At 42.1% G+C, this 12,975-nt stretch overlaps 1 protein-coding gene across 4 annotated transcripts in view; it reads right to left on the bottom strand.

The window, feature by feature from the left end:
- LOC106610913 (protein phosphatase, Mg2+/Mn2+ dependent, 1Ba) overlaps window positions 1–10,360 on the bottom strand; it is a 60,423-nt gene extending 50,063 nt beyond the window's left edge. Inside the window, exon 1 of one of the 4 annotated variants that reach the window (XM_014210596.2) lies at window positions 10,198–10,360. The gene's annotated coding sequence lies outside the window, so the exon portion shown is untranslated. Of the gene's footprint in view, window positions 1–9,718; window positions 10,173–10,197 lie in introns of those variants that run through there. The other 3 variants (XM_014210605.2, XM_014210607.2, XM_014210591.2) reach the window with 3 other exon arrangements.
- Between the last annotated feature and the right edge of the window lie 2,615 nt (window positions 10,361–12,975).

Below are 12,975 nucleotides of genomic sequence, written 5' to 3'. Positions count from 1 at the left end.
CGTCACTGATTGGGCTAGTACTCTCTGCATCCCACACACATCCATAACCCCCCGCACACATCCATAACACACATCCATAACCCCCCGCACACATCCATAACACACATCCATAACCCCCCGCACACATCCATAACACACATCCATAACCCCCCGCACACATCCATAACCCCCCGCACACATCCATAACACACATCCTTAACCCCCGCACACATCCATGACACACATCCATAACCCCCCGCACACATCCATGACACACATCCTTAACCCCCCGCACACATCCATAACCCCCCGCACACATCCATAACACACATCCATAACCCCCCGCACACATCCATAACACACATCCATAACCCCCCGCACACATCCATCGCACACATCCTTAACCCCCGCACACAGCCATAACACACATCCTTAACCCCCCGCACACAGCCATAACACACATCCTTAACCCCCGCACACATCCATAACACACATCCTTAACCCCCCGCACACATCCATAACACACATCCTTAACCCCCCGCACACAGCCATAACACACATCCTTAACCCCCCGCACACATCCATAACACACATCCTTAAACCCCCGCACACAGCCATAACACACATCCTTAACCCCCCGCACACAGCCATAACACATCCATAAACCCCGCACCTAGAGCTGCAAACTCATTGGCCGAGACACACATTTTACCCTCTTCTCACATCACATATTTCACACATTGAAAGGTACTGAATGTATTTTTCTAAATTAGTCCATTGTATAGTCAGCACGTTAACCTTTCAACTGTGCTCCAAATCGTTTTGAAATGGGAGCATCTGCGCCTTCAATTTACCATCAGGAACGGAACCTCTATCATTGTCCTGTCTTGCCACAGCACTGTCAACCACGGCACATTGAAGCATGATTGGTCTGGATATGTAAAGGGGCCTCCCAAGTGGCGCAGGCGTCACTACAGATCCAGGTTCAATCCTGGGCAGCGTTGCAGCCGGCCACGACCGGGAGACCCATGAGGTGGCGCACAATTGGCCCAGCGTCGTCTGGGTTTGGGGAGTGTTTGGCCGGCTGGGACGCTCTAGCAACTTTTTGTGGCGGGTCGGGCGCATGCGCTTTGGTCGCCAGCTGTACGGTATTTCCTCCGATACATAGGTGCGGCTGGTTTCCGGTTTGAGCGAGCAGTGTGTCAAGAAGCAGTTCGGCTTGGCAGGGTCGTGTTTCAGAGAAAGCATGACTCTTGACAGTCGCTTCTCCCGAGTCCAAACAGGAGTTGCAGCGATGGGACAACACTAACTACCATATGGATATCACAAAAATTGGGGAGAAAAAAGGGTGTCAAACAGATTGCGAACCCAAAAGTTTAAGTTCGATTCTAGAGGGGGGAAAATAATACTAAAATGATTTGGTAAGGGTGTAGGGGCAGATTATGTAATCTTGTCTTTTGGAGATTTTATTTATTTGTGATCAGTGGAACAATTCTCATTCTTAATGGGCTAAAATACTGGGTCATTACTGTGTTTGTCAGCAACAGTCACTACTGTTATTCCCCACAATAATAGTATTATTCCACTTCTCCCCAATTCTGCCAGTGTAATCATATATTGGAAATCTGATATGCCTATTTGTGTCTTTTGAAAATGTATGTTTGCAGCCATTCATGGACAGTTTTGAATACGTCATACAAATACCCATTGGATATTAAATGCTCCAGGAATCAAATATAATTTGACGTTTGATTTTAGTATTGTGCACATGCTAGGCAGAGATGGTAGGGGGAAACAACAGCGCATTTGGAAAGTATTCAGACCTCTTAACCTGTTAAGGCTAGGGGGCAGTATTTTCACGGCTGGATAAAAAAACGTACCCGATTTAATCTGGTTACTACTCCTGCCCAGTAACTAGAATATGCATATAATTATTGGCTTTCGATAGAAAACACTCCAAAGTTTCTAAAACTGTTTGAATGGTGTCTGTGAGTATAACAGAACTCAAATGGCAGGTCAAAACCTGAGAGATTCCTTTACAGGAAGTGGCCTGTCTGACCATTTCTTGAACTTCTTTGCCGTCTCCATCTTTTACAAAGGATCTCTGCTCTAACGTGACACTTCCTACGTCTTCCATGGGCGCTCAGAGCCCGGGAAAAACCTGAATGTCGTCATCCCAGCCCCAGGCTGAAACACATTATCGCCTTTCTCAAGTGGCCGATCAAGGGACTGTGGGCTTAGGCGCGTGCCCTGGCCGCCCCCGTCTTTGTGATTTTTCCTCTGTTTGCCGAAAAGGAGATTCCCGGTCGGAATATTATCGCTTTTTTTACGAGATAAATTGCATAAAAATTGATTTTAAACAGCGGTTGACATGCTTCGAAGTACGGTAATGGAATATTTAGAATTTTTTTGTCACGAATTGCGCCATGCGCACGACCCTGATTTACCATTTCGGATAGTTTCTAGGACGCACGAACAAAACGCCGCTATTCGGATATAACGATGGATTATTTGGGACCAAACCAACATTTGTTATTGAAGTAGCAGTCCTGGGAGTGCATTCTGACGAAGACAAAGGTAATAACATTTTTGTTATAGTAAATCTGATATTGGTGAAGGCTAAACTTGCCGGGTGTCTAAATAGCTAGCCCGTGATGGCTGGGCTATGTACTTAGAATATTGCAAAATGTGCTTTCACCAAAAAGCTATTTTAAAATCAGACATATCGAGTGCATAGAGGAGTTCTGTATCTATAATTCTTTAAATAATTGTTATGCTTTTTGTGAACGTTTTTATCGTGAGTAATTTTGTAAATTGTTAGTAAATTCCCCGGAAGTTTGCGGGGGGTATGCTAGTTCTGAACGTCACATGCTAATGTAAAAAGCTGTTTTTTGATATAAATATGAACTTGATTGAACAAAACATGCATGTATTGTATAACATAATGTCCTAGGTGTGTCATCTGATGAAGATCATCAAAGGTTAGTGCTGCATTTAGCTGTCTTCTGGGTTTTTGTGACATTATATGCTAGCTTGAAAAATGGGTGTCTGATTATTTCTGGCTGGGTACTCTGCTGACATAATCTAATGTTTTGCTTTCGCTGTAAAGCCTTTTTGAAATCGGACAGTGTGGTTAGATTAACGAGAGTCTTGTCTTTAAAATGCTGTGAAATAGTCATATGTTTGAAAAATTGAAGTTTTTGTATTTTTGAGGAATTTGTAATTCGCGCCACGCCTATCATTGGATATTGGAGCAGGTGTTCCGCTAGCGGAACGTCTAGATGTAAGAGGTTAACTTTATCCAAATTTTGTTACATTAGAACCTTATTCTAAAATGTATTCAATTGTTTTTTTCCCCCTCATCAATCTACACACAATACCTCTGGAGATGGAATAACCTTCCGGAAGGACAACCATCTCCGCAGCATTCCACCAATCAGGCCTTTATGGTAGAGTGGCCAGACAGAAGCCACTCCTCAGTAAAAGACACGACAGCTCGCTTGGAGTTTGCCAAAAGGCACCTAAAGGACTCTCAGACCATGAGAAACAAGACTTTCTGGTCTGATGAAACCAAGATTAAACTCTTTGGCCTGAATGCCAAGGATCACATCTGGAGGAAACCTGGCATCATCCCTACAGTGAAGCATGGTGGTGGCAGCATCATGGTTGGGGATGTTTTTCAGCGACAGGGAGACTAGTCAGGATCTAGGGAAAGTTGAACGGAGCAAAATACAGAGATCCTTGATGAAAAACTGCTCCAGAGCGCTCAGGACCTCAGACTGGGGCGAAGGTTCACCTTCCAACAGGACAACGACCCTAAGCACACAGCCAAGACAACACAGGAGTGTAGTCTCTGAATGTCCTTGAGTGGCCCAGCCAAAGACCGGACTTGAACCCGATCGAACATCTCTGGAGAGACCTGAAAATAGCTGTGCCGCAACGCTTCCCATCCAACCTGACAGAGCTTGAGAGGATCTGCAGAGAAGAATGGGATAAAATCCCCAAATACAGGTGTGCCAAGCTTGTAGCGTCATACCCAAGAACACTCAAGGCTGTAATCGCTGCCAAAGGTCCATCAAACAAAGTACTGAGTAAAGGGTATGCTGCTTACTGATTACTGTAAATGTGATATTTCAAAAAAGCATTTGTTATACATTGGCAAAAATGTCTAATAACCTGTCATTATGGGGTATTGAGTATAGATTGATGAAGGAAAATGTGGAAAAGGGGTCTGAATACTTCCTGAATGCACTCCATTCAGATGAAGATGATGGCAAGGATATTCAACTAGTAAGCCTCAAACCACCTGAAAATGTATATTTATTAGATTTTTCTTTAAGTTTTTGGTGATTTTGTGAAATTAGCCCCATTCTAAGAGACAGGTTAAACGAAAATCTAAATGTTTGTCTCATTACCTTTAAAGCAGTCTATCGACAAGGAGACCGCAATCTATGATTTGGTTAACCACTGCCATTAAATCATTAATATGAAAATGTCCTGTGCAGAGCATTGGTGTAGTGGTAACACTCCCCGACACGTCTCTCATACAACTTTCCACCTGAGAACAGGGATCAATCCCTGCTTCCAACCTTCCCAATGTTTTTCCCATTTACTCGTCTTCTCATTTCATTACTGTCTGAATAAAGTACCAAACCACCTAAAGAATATGTAAAAATAAATAAATAAGCATACTTTACACGTAATCCCCCCAAAATCTCAAAGTAGTCGAATTTTGTGTGTTCATTTAATGTTCAAAGTATCCTGAATACACCGGACCTGTGGTTTTATTCTAACATTTTCCACCCTGGTCATAGGCCTAAGCCATAGAAGCAGAGTGTACTGCTATACTATTCAATGAACATGTCAGACGTTCTGGATGGCTTTCCGTCTTCCATTAATGAGACCAAATGTCTGAGCCGTCCAACATAAACACCAGCTCTACAACTGAGTGGGAATAACAGACTGAATGAACAGCTGGGTTGTGTTCAGTTCTGCGCAAAAAAAAGGATGACATGTTTTCAAACACAGTGAACAGAACAAGCCTAAGCCTACTACAACTTACCCAATAAGAACCAGGACCAGGAGTCAAGAACAAAAAAATAAAATCCAGACCACTACTTTTTTTTTTTTTTCCCCCAACTCCCCACCCTCTATTCAGACCATCAACCCCACCACCACCCATGAGGTACTGAGACCAAGGATAACAGGATGTCATGACACCCTGAGACCTCAGAAGCACTGATTCTCTATGGCAGTCGAGGCGACGGGCTCAAAACAAACAGAGCGCTACCTTCCTTCCAAGAAAGTGAGAGGCTCGTTCTTGGAAGGAGACATCACTGTTGGTTTTGAGCCCGTCACCACCTCACCTGGTCGTCTGAAGCCCCATGACTGCTAGGCCTAATCACTTTATCAGAGAAACTCGGTCATCATAAGTGTCGCCCATCTACACAAACATTTTTTTTTTTAAGTATATTTTGGGGCTACAGGAGTAAATCATAGTCCAGACGCGATAACTATGTCGCAATGGGCCGCCAGACTACGCAGCTCTGAGACCACCATCCACAGGGGATACACAGGCCAAACGTGCACCTCCACACAATTCCCAACCAACGGGGCTCCGGTACACATCTATTCATTTCAATGTGTTGACAGTTGGAGAACTTGCTGTGCTCAGAATTTGAAAAGTATGAAAGCCAACAGCCCAATATTCTAGAACACTGCTGTGCGTACAAGTTTTAGACTATGATGGATGCTTAAGACCTGTGGTGCTCAGGTCACTTTCAGAGCAGCAGAATGAATGAGCCCTCAGGCTTTGTTGACCTCCAGGCTTATGTGATTTCAAAACATGTCACTATGGTGAACATTAAGACTTCTCTCTCTTCATTCCAGACCATGAACGCATCACCTACTTATCACTCCCTCTCTGTGTGCATATGTGTGTGTGCCTATGTTCTACACTGTCAGCAACTCCTTGGGCTAATTTTCCTTTCTCTCTTTTCTTGTAAGTGACCTCTGTATAAAGGATGTTAGACTAGGCCTACTTCTTGACTCATGTAAGGGCAAGCGGATTCAATAAGATAATATTCAATGTAATGGCTCCCATCTGAAACACACAACACTTGTTTGAAAGTCTGCCAAATTCACAGCTTTGTCTTGGAAAGGTGCAGGCTACATCACATTTTTCAGTTGACATGAAGACCAAACAGAATTCTACTTAGTTGTTGTGTTGGCAGGATGGCACTGGTTGGTCACGTATTTACATCTAGAGCAAGGATGTTAAGAGCTTCTGACCAACAAGTGTCTTTCGCCTCGGGCTGAGAGAAGTGATATTTACATTGGTGCAAAATGCTGCCCCTGTCCCAATGTGTCAATATAAACATGTCAATAGCTAGGTTTCCACCTAATTGGCGACAGATTGGATTGTCACATGAATATTGTAAAATCTGCATAAAAACAACATGCACATTTTCCCACCAGAGATGTTTCCATCAAATTGACTTGTTGCTGATAAAAAGGCTGTGCCTGTTGACGTAATGCACACAAAATATACTTTTGCTTAACTTTGTACAGAATAATATTATAAAATGTCAATGCTTTTCCATCCTATTTTAAACTCTACCAATAGTTGTGTCACAAAAACAAATGTGTTAAATGGCAAAATGTGCCTACTCTGGTCATGGCAGATAGCGCTCTAGTCAGCGCTCTAGCCAACAGCTCAGAGATACAGTGCGGGTAGGCTGTGGAGGTAGGTTAGTCTACATGATGAGATTATTATGGATAAGAGCGAGAACATTTTTGTCAAACAGCAGTCAAGCATAGATCATCATGTCACCAGAGTAAGACCCTCAATGTTAATTGGAAAGGAGCATCAAGCTCACCGTGCACTTTCACCACCCTGTGAAGTTCATAAGTTACACTACATGACCAAAAGTATGAGGACACCTGCTCATCAAACATCTTATTCCAAAATCATGGCCATTAATATGGAGTTGGTCTCCCCTTTGCTGCTATAACAGCCTTCAATCTTCTGGGAAGGCTTTCCACTAGATGTTGGAACATTACTGCGGGACTTGCTTCCATTCAGCCAGCCACAAGAGCATTAGTGAGGTCGGGCACTGGTATTGGGCGATAAGGCCTGGTTCGCAGTCTGCGTTCCAATTCATCCCAAAGGTATTCGATGGGGTTGAGGTAAGGGCTTTGTGCAGGCCAGTCAAGTTCTTCCAGACGGATCTCGACAAACCATTTCTGTATGGACCTCGCTTTGTGCACGGGGGTATTGTCATGCTGAAACAGGAAAGGGCCTTCCCAAACTGTTGCAACAAAGTTGGAAGCAAAGCATTGTCTAGAATGTCATTGTATGCTGTAGCATTAAGATTTTCCTCAACTGAAACTCAAGGGTGTAGCCCGACCCATGAAAAACAGCCCCAGAACATTATTCCTCTTCCACCAAACTTTACAGTTAGCACTATGCAGTCGGGCAGGTAGCGTTCGTCAAACCCATATTCGTCCTTCGGACTGCCAGATGGTGAAGTGTGATTCCAGAGTCCAATTGCAGCCGACGCTTGGCATAGCGCATGGTGATCTTAAGGTTGTGTGCGGCTGGTCGGACATGGAAACCCATTTCATGAAGCTCCCGACAAACAGTTATTGTTTGTTGCTTACGTTGCTTCCAGAGGCAGTTTGGAACTCAGTAGTGAGTGTTGCAACAGAGGACAGATTAATTTTACACGCTACGTGCTTCAGCACTTCTGTTCTGTGAGCGTGTGTGGCCTACCACTTCAGCGCTGAGCCGTTGTTGCTCCTAGACATTTCCACTTCACAATAACAGCACTTACAGTTGACCGGGGCAGCTCTAGCAGGGCAGAAATTCAACAAACTGACTTGTTGGAAAGGTGGCATCCTATGAGGGTGCCACGTTGAAAGTCACTGAGCTCTTCAGTAAGTCCATTCTACTGTCAATGTTTGTCTCTGGAGATTACATGGCTGTATGCTCTATTTTATAAACCTATCAGCAACGGGTGTGGCTGAAATAGCGGAATCCACTCATTTGAAGAGATGTCCACATACTTTTGCATATATAGCGTATTTCATACGTAGCTTTAAAAACTGCGTGTTTCCCAAGAAGTAGTGGGAGGACCACAAACCATATCACAGCGTGTCTCCAAGCTTACATCGAAATAATGGTTATTATATCAATATTTGTGCATAGACATTTCCACTGCCATGCCTCGTATAATACATTTTACAGACACAAAAAGATCACACCATGTCGAACGAACAAAGTATGTCAGCATTTATAAAATTGTACCGAAACTTCCTGTTTCCATCACAGCTGTCATGTTTTTTTTTTTTTTAATAGTGTGACTTTATTCGCATTAAAACTGTGAATGGAAACATGGCTAATGATGATGCAATTTCATCTACACAGCTGACTCTCCCCCAGGTTTTGGTAGTCAGTAATAACAACACAAGTCATTGTCATCTCTACTGAAACCTGAAGGGGGACCCATATGGTGCACCCAGATAATGTAAGCAGGTGTGACTGTTCAGATCACACAAAACAGACATGGAGAGGAGTGAGCCTTCAACTGAAAATGTCTCGTCCTGCAAGTACTTGCACTTAGCCTAATAGCCATACACTGTCTATATATAACTTCCAATAAAGCCTGAACTATTTGTCTTTAGCTGGACCTGATTGTTTTTTAGAACTAATACTTTCCCCCTGAGTTGCATACTATTGGAATGACTGGACCACACCTGTGACATAAGTGCAGTGCACAATTATTGCATAACTGGGAGGTATTCACCAGGTACCAAACAGATCTCAGTAAACATTTTCCATTGCAAACCGTTTCACTACAGTATCTGACTAATAAATACACCCATCGCAACAGGAGTATCACACAAACTACTAAGACGAACAAGTCAGACAAGGATACAGAACACACCATGTCAGTTTACATATGGTTATAGTCCTGGCTTAGCTAGTTCTATCCACCTGGCATGGCACTGTTGATCGTGGGATAGCTAATGAATAACAATCAAATCAATGCTGTTAAACAACTTCCCAGAGGCTAAATAAAAATAGACTTCTGTATAAAGAGTCTTGCAGATTCGGTCAACAATGTTTGTAGCTAATGTTGTCGTTTCCAGTGACGTTATTGGACACTGCCAAATGTCACTCACCTATATAATGTGACTATAAGTTAATATAACGTTAGATAGTATGAACCCAATTAAAACTAGCTTGCCGGCGGTCTTGGCCGCTCGTATATTATGGATAACGACCAAATGAGCGTGTATTTCTAGTTGGCCAGCTAGCCATCTGTAGCCAAGAACAAGTAAGTGGCTGGGCCAGTGTGGCTTCTGTGTTGAGGAGTTACAGTAGCTAAACAGTGTTGTGCAAGCGTGGGGAAATGTGCTACACTGTCAACAACAACAACAACAACTGCTAGCGTTAGCGAAATACCAACGTACAAGCAAAGGTCGACTTCAATCAATGTCCATTTAATGTTACCGTGTTCGCTAGTTAACTATATAATGTAATTAGCTTTTATACCATAACTAGCTAACTACACAAATAACTAGCACATATTTACGCTGAAAGACGTGATTTAGTACGACTGCAATGTGACTAGCTAGCTAGTCGTAACGTTACGTCTTTAGCTAGCTGGTTAACGTTAAGTCTTAGCTAGCAAGTTGGCTAATACCAATAACCCTGAAATAGTTATCTACTTACGTTTTCGGAGAAATGTACTCTTCTGGTTGCAAGGGAAGATTGATTTACTTGTCTATCAATTTTTTATTTTAATTCGTTTTCTTGAACTAGCTAGCTACTTATCTGACCAGAATTAAAGCTAGATAGCTAGCGCTTACACGAATTCCCCTTTCAACATTTCTCGGCACTGACTGTGGTCTTTTTTAATGCATGTTTGGCACCAAAAAGAGACAGCGCTATGGTAATAATGGGTTGAGAGATATAAAATACTTGCTAGCTAGTTATCATGGAATAACTGATCTGATGTTGGCAGCTAAATGTATGAAACAGATGACGTTCTTTCCTCCATTGATGGGCTTAAAGCACAGAAGATCCCTGCTCGAAGTCCAGCTCAAGGGAAGTGACATTCTCTCCACTCCTTAGTCATTGGTCAAAGTATACTACAAACTTGAGCTAAGATTGGTACTTATATTTGTCAGTCAAGTTACATTGTGACCTACCCTCTGAGGCAAAATATTGTTGACATTTTTTTTTTTTATCGCTTCGGTACTGTTTTCACTTGCGTCACTTGAGTGGGTTAATTAAGTCACTGACGTGATCTTCCTGTCCGGGTTGGCGCCTCCTCGGGTTCGTGCCGTGGAGGAGATCAGCCTTGTCTCGGTAGTAAAATTGGTGGTTTGAAGACATGCCTCTAGTGGTGTAGGGCCTGTGCTTTGGCAAAGTGGGAGGGGTTATATCCTGCCTGGTTGGCCCTGTCCGGGAAGTTCCCCTGACTACAGTACAGTGTGCAATTCGGGGCCGGCTCAATGTGGGTGGAGTCAAACGTTTGACACCGCCCACATTTGACCCCGCCCACTTTTTTGTCCATCTGAGGTTTGACAGTCACACACTGAATACAAACACAGACGTTTGCGCAAGGCACACATTGAATACAAACGCATTTCATTTTTGAAGATCTTAAGAAATATTATATAAAGTACCAGCAGATGTGTTGTAACACTTTTTGCTTCATGCTATATTTGAGACAAGCTACTGATATTGTTGTAGTGAACAACAGACGTGTTATGTATGTCATGTAATGTTAAAATTGTGTTGATAAATGTTATATCTTTCTAATTATATTATTTAATTGACCATATATATACACAGTTACTACCTATCCTGATTTATAATGCTATTTACTTTCCTCATGAGAATGGAGACAGACTATACCATATAGACATACTGACAGGCTGAATGTGCTTTGTACATTAAGTTATACCAGCTCCAGTAAAGAGATCAGAGACTCGGGTGACTTTTACGTCATCTTTACTAAACAACATAACACAATTAACAATTGAAACAATTAACACAGCAGACAAAAACAAGGCTTAACCACTCCTCAAAAATGGCTTCACTCCTGCTCCTCAAAAGATGCAAAGACAGTAATGTTCTTGTTGTCAACTGCCTCCACATAGAACATCTCATAATCTCTCTGTAACATGAATTGTTCCTTGAGGAGAATATTTTCCTCTTCATCCAGGCCATCATTCAACCGTAGTTCTTTAAGGGTTGTAATGCGGGTTTCCCCGTCCATCCCAATTACACTAGGGAGGGAAACAGTGCCTTTAAATGTTTGGAGTTCACATAACCTTGCTGCCTCTAGGGTGTCCCTTAGAAAAACATCTGCTTCCTTGAAGAAAAAGGAAGAATAAGTATTAAGAGTAGTGCCTCATTGGGTGATCAAGTCAAATTACACCCCACTTTCACAATACCACCATGCAAACAAAAGCCACTATTACATTACATTTTAGTCATTTAGCAGACGCTCTTATCCAGAGCGACTTACAGTAGTGAATGTATACATTTCATACATTTTTTTTCCATACTGGTCTCCCGTGGAAAACGAACCCACAATCCTGGCGTTGCAAACACCATGCTCTACCAACTGAGCCACATTACTAAAGGGGTTTTCAGTGATATCTATAACTACTAAACAAGTCATCACAGCTATTATATCTTGTCATGCATCAAGCCTTCAGCATTACACACCCAGTTCACAGCTTTCAGTTTTCCGTGCATTTAGTTTTCAGTATCATCTAGAAAGAAAACAGATTGTGGTCATTAAGTAATATAAGGGAACCTCTAGGCATGTATGTACAAGAATGCACCTTACTTTAGCTAATAGCCTAAACAGTAGAGAGGGGTGGGGGGCGGACATCTTCTACATCATCCTGAAATATATTGGAGGGGGGGTTAAGTCTTTAAACATTGGTTTAAGACTATTCCCCTCATCATATGACACCTTCTACCTGTAGTGTGTTTTGTTTCCGCCACCTTTTTCGATCTTTCAACCTCTCTTCTTCAGACCTTAGTGAGTGAATGATGAAAATATTCAATATGAAAATATATTCAGGTCAGTCTGGCTACAGTGAAACAAGTGATTTTAAGGATACAAATGAAAGGTTTTTATAATGTTCAAGACTTACGGCATTGGAAAGTTCTGCAAGAGAACTAGGCACCACCATCGCCTAATTTGCTGCATGTTTTCCTTTGAAAAATAAAATCACACAATCGGATGGAGATCCCAAAAAACATTATATCCACTAGTGATGAGAATTTCATAATTTAAACATACCTCAGTGAAATCACACTGTGCTTCCATTGTAATGTACAGAGCGTGCTGTAAGTTAAGAAAGAGTAGGTTGTTAAGTTTGTTAGTTATGATAACAACAATGATAATTGTATATAATTTGTAAGTCGCTCTGGATAAGAGCGTCTGGTAAATGACGTAAATGTAATAATAATACCACCCCTCCCCCCAGGAATATATTTCAGGATGTAGAAGACATCCCCCCAAGAAGTCACAGCATGTCACATCAGCATCCAGCTCTGCAGGAGTTTGATGTATGAATTGTGTATGTAGTGTAAAAACTGTAGGAAATAGGTCCCAAAAAGTGTCAAGAATAATAAACAAGAAAAAGTATGAGCAATAACAATAGTGTGCTTTGCATGCTGCAAACACAGACATTATAGCTTTTCATATGTTATAACAGAAAATAGGACTAATTTAATATACTGAACAGCCAGCATCTTACCATCAAAACAAACACCCCACAGTTGTTTGAGAAACCTTGCTTTGGTAGGCCCTGTGGTGTGAACAAGGTTACATTTTCAATAAAGGAATGACAATCAAATGCTACAGTTTAGTGTAATAATTTAAAGGAATATCTAACCTGAACATCATCCACACCAAAGCCCTACAAGGTCCAGGGGACAAGATCCGAGCAATGTTTCTG

Source organism: Salmo salar, chromosome ssa01 (genome assembly GCF_905237065.1).
Source record: "Salmo salar chromosome ssa01, Ssal_v3.1, whole genome shotgun sequence".
NCBI classification, from domain to species: domain Eukaryota; kingdom Metazoa; phylum Chordata; class Actinopteri; order Salmoniformes; family Salmonidae; genus Salmo; species Salmo salar.
Note: the sequence above shows the minus strand (reverse complement) of the source record. Positions and strands in the feature narration are given on the sequence as shown.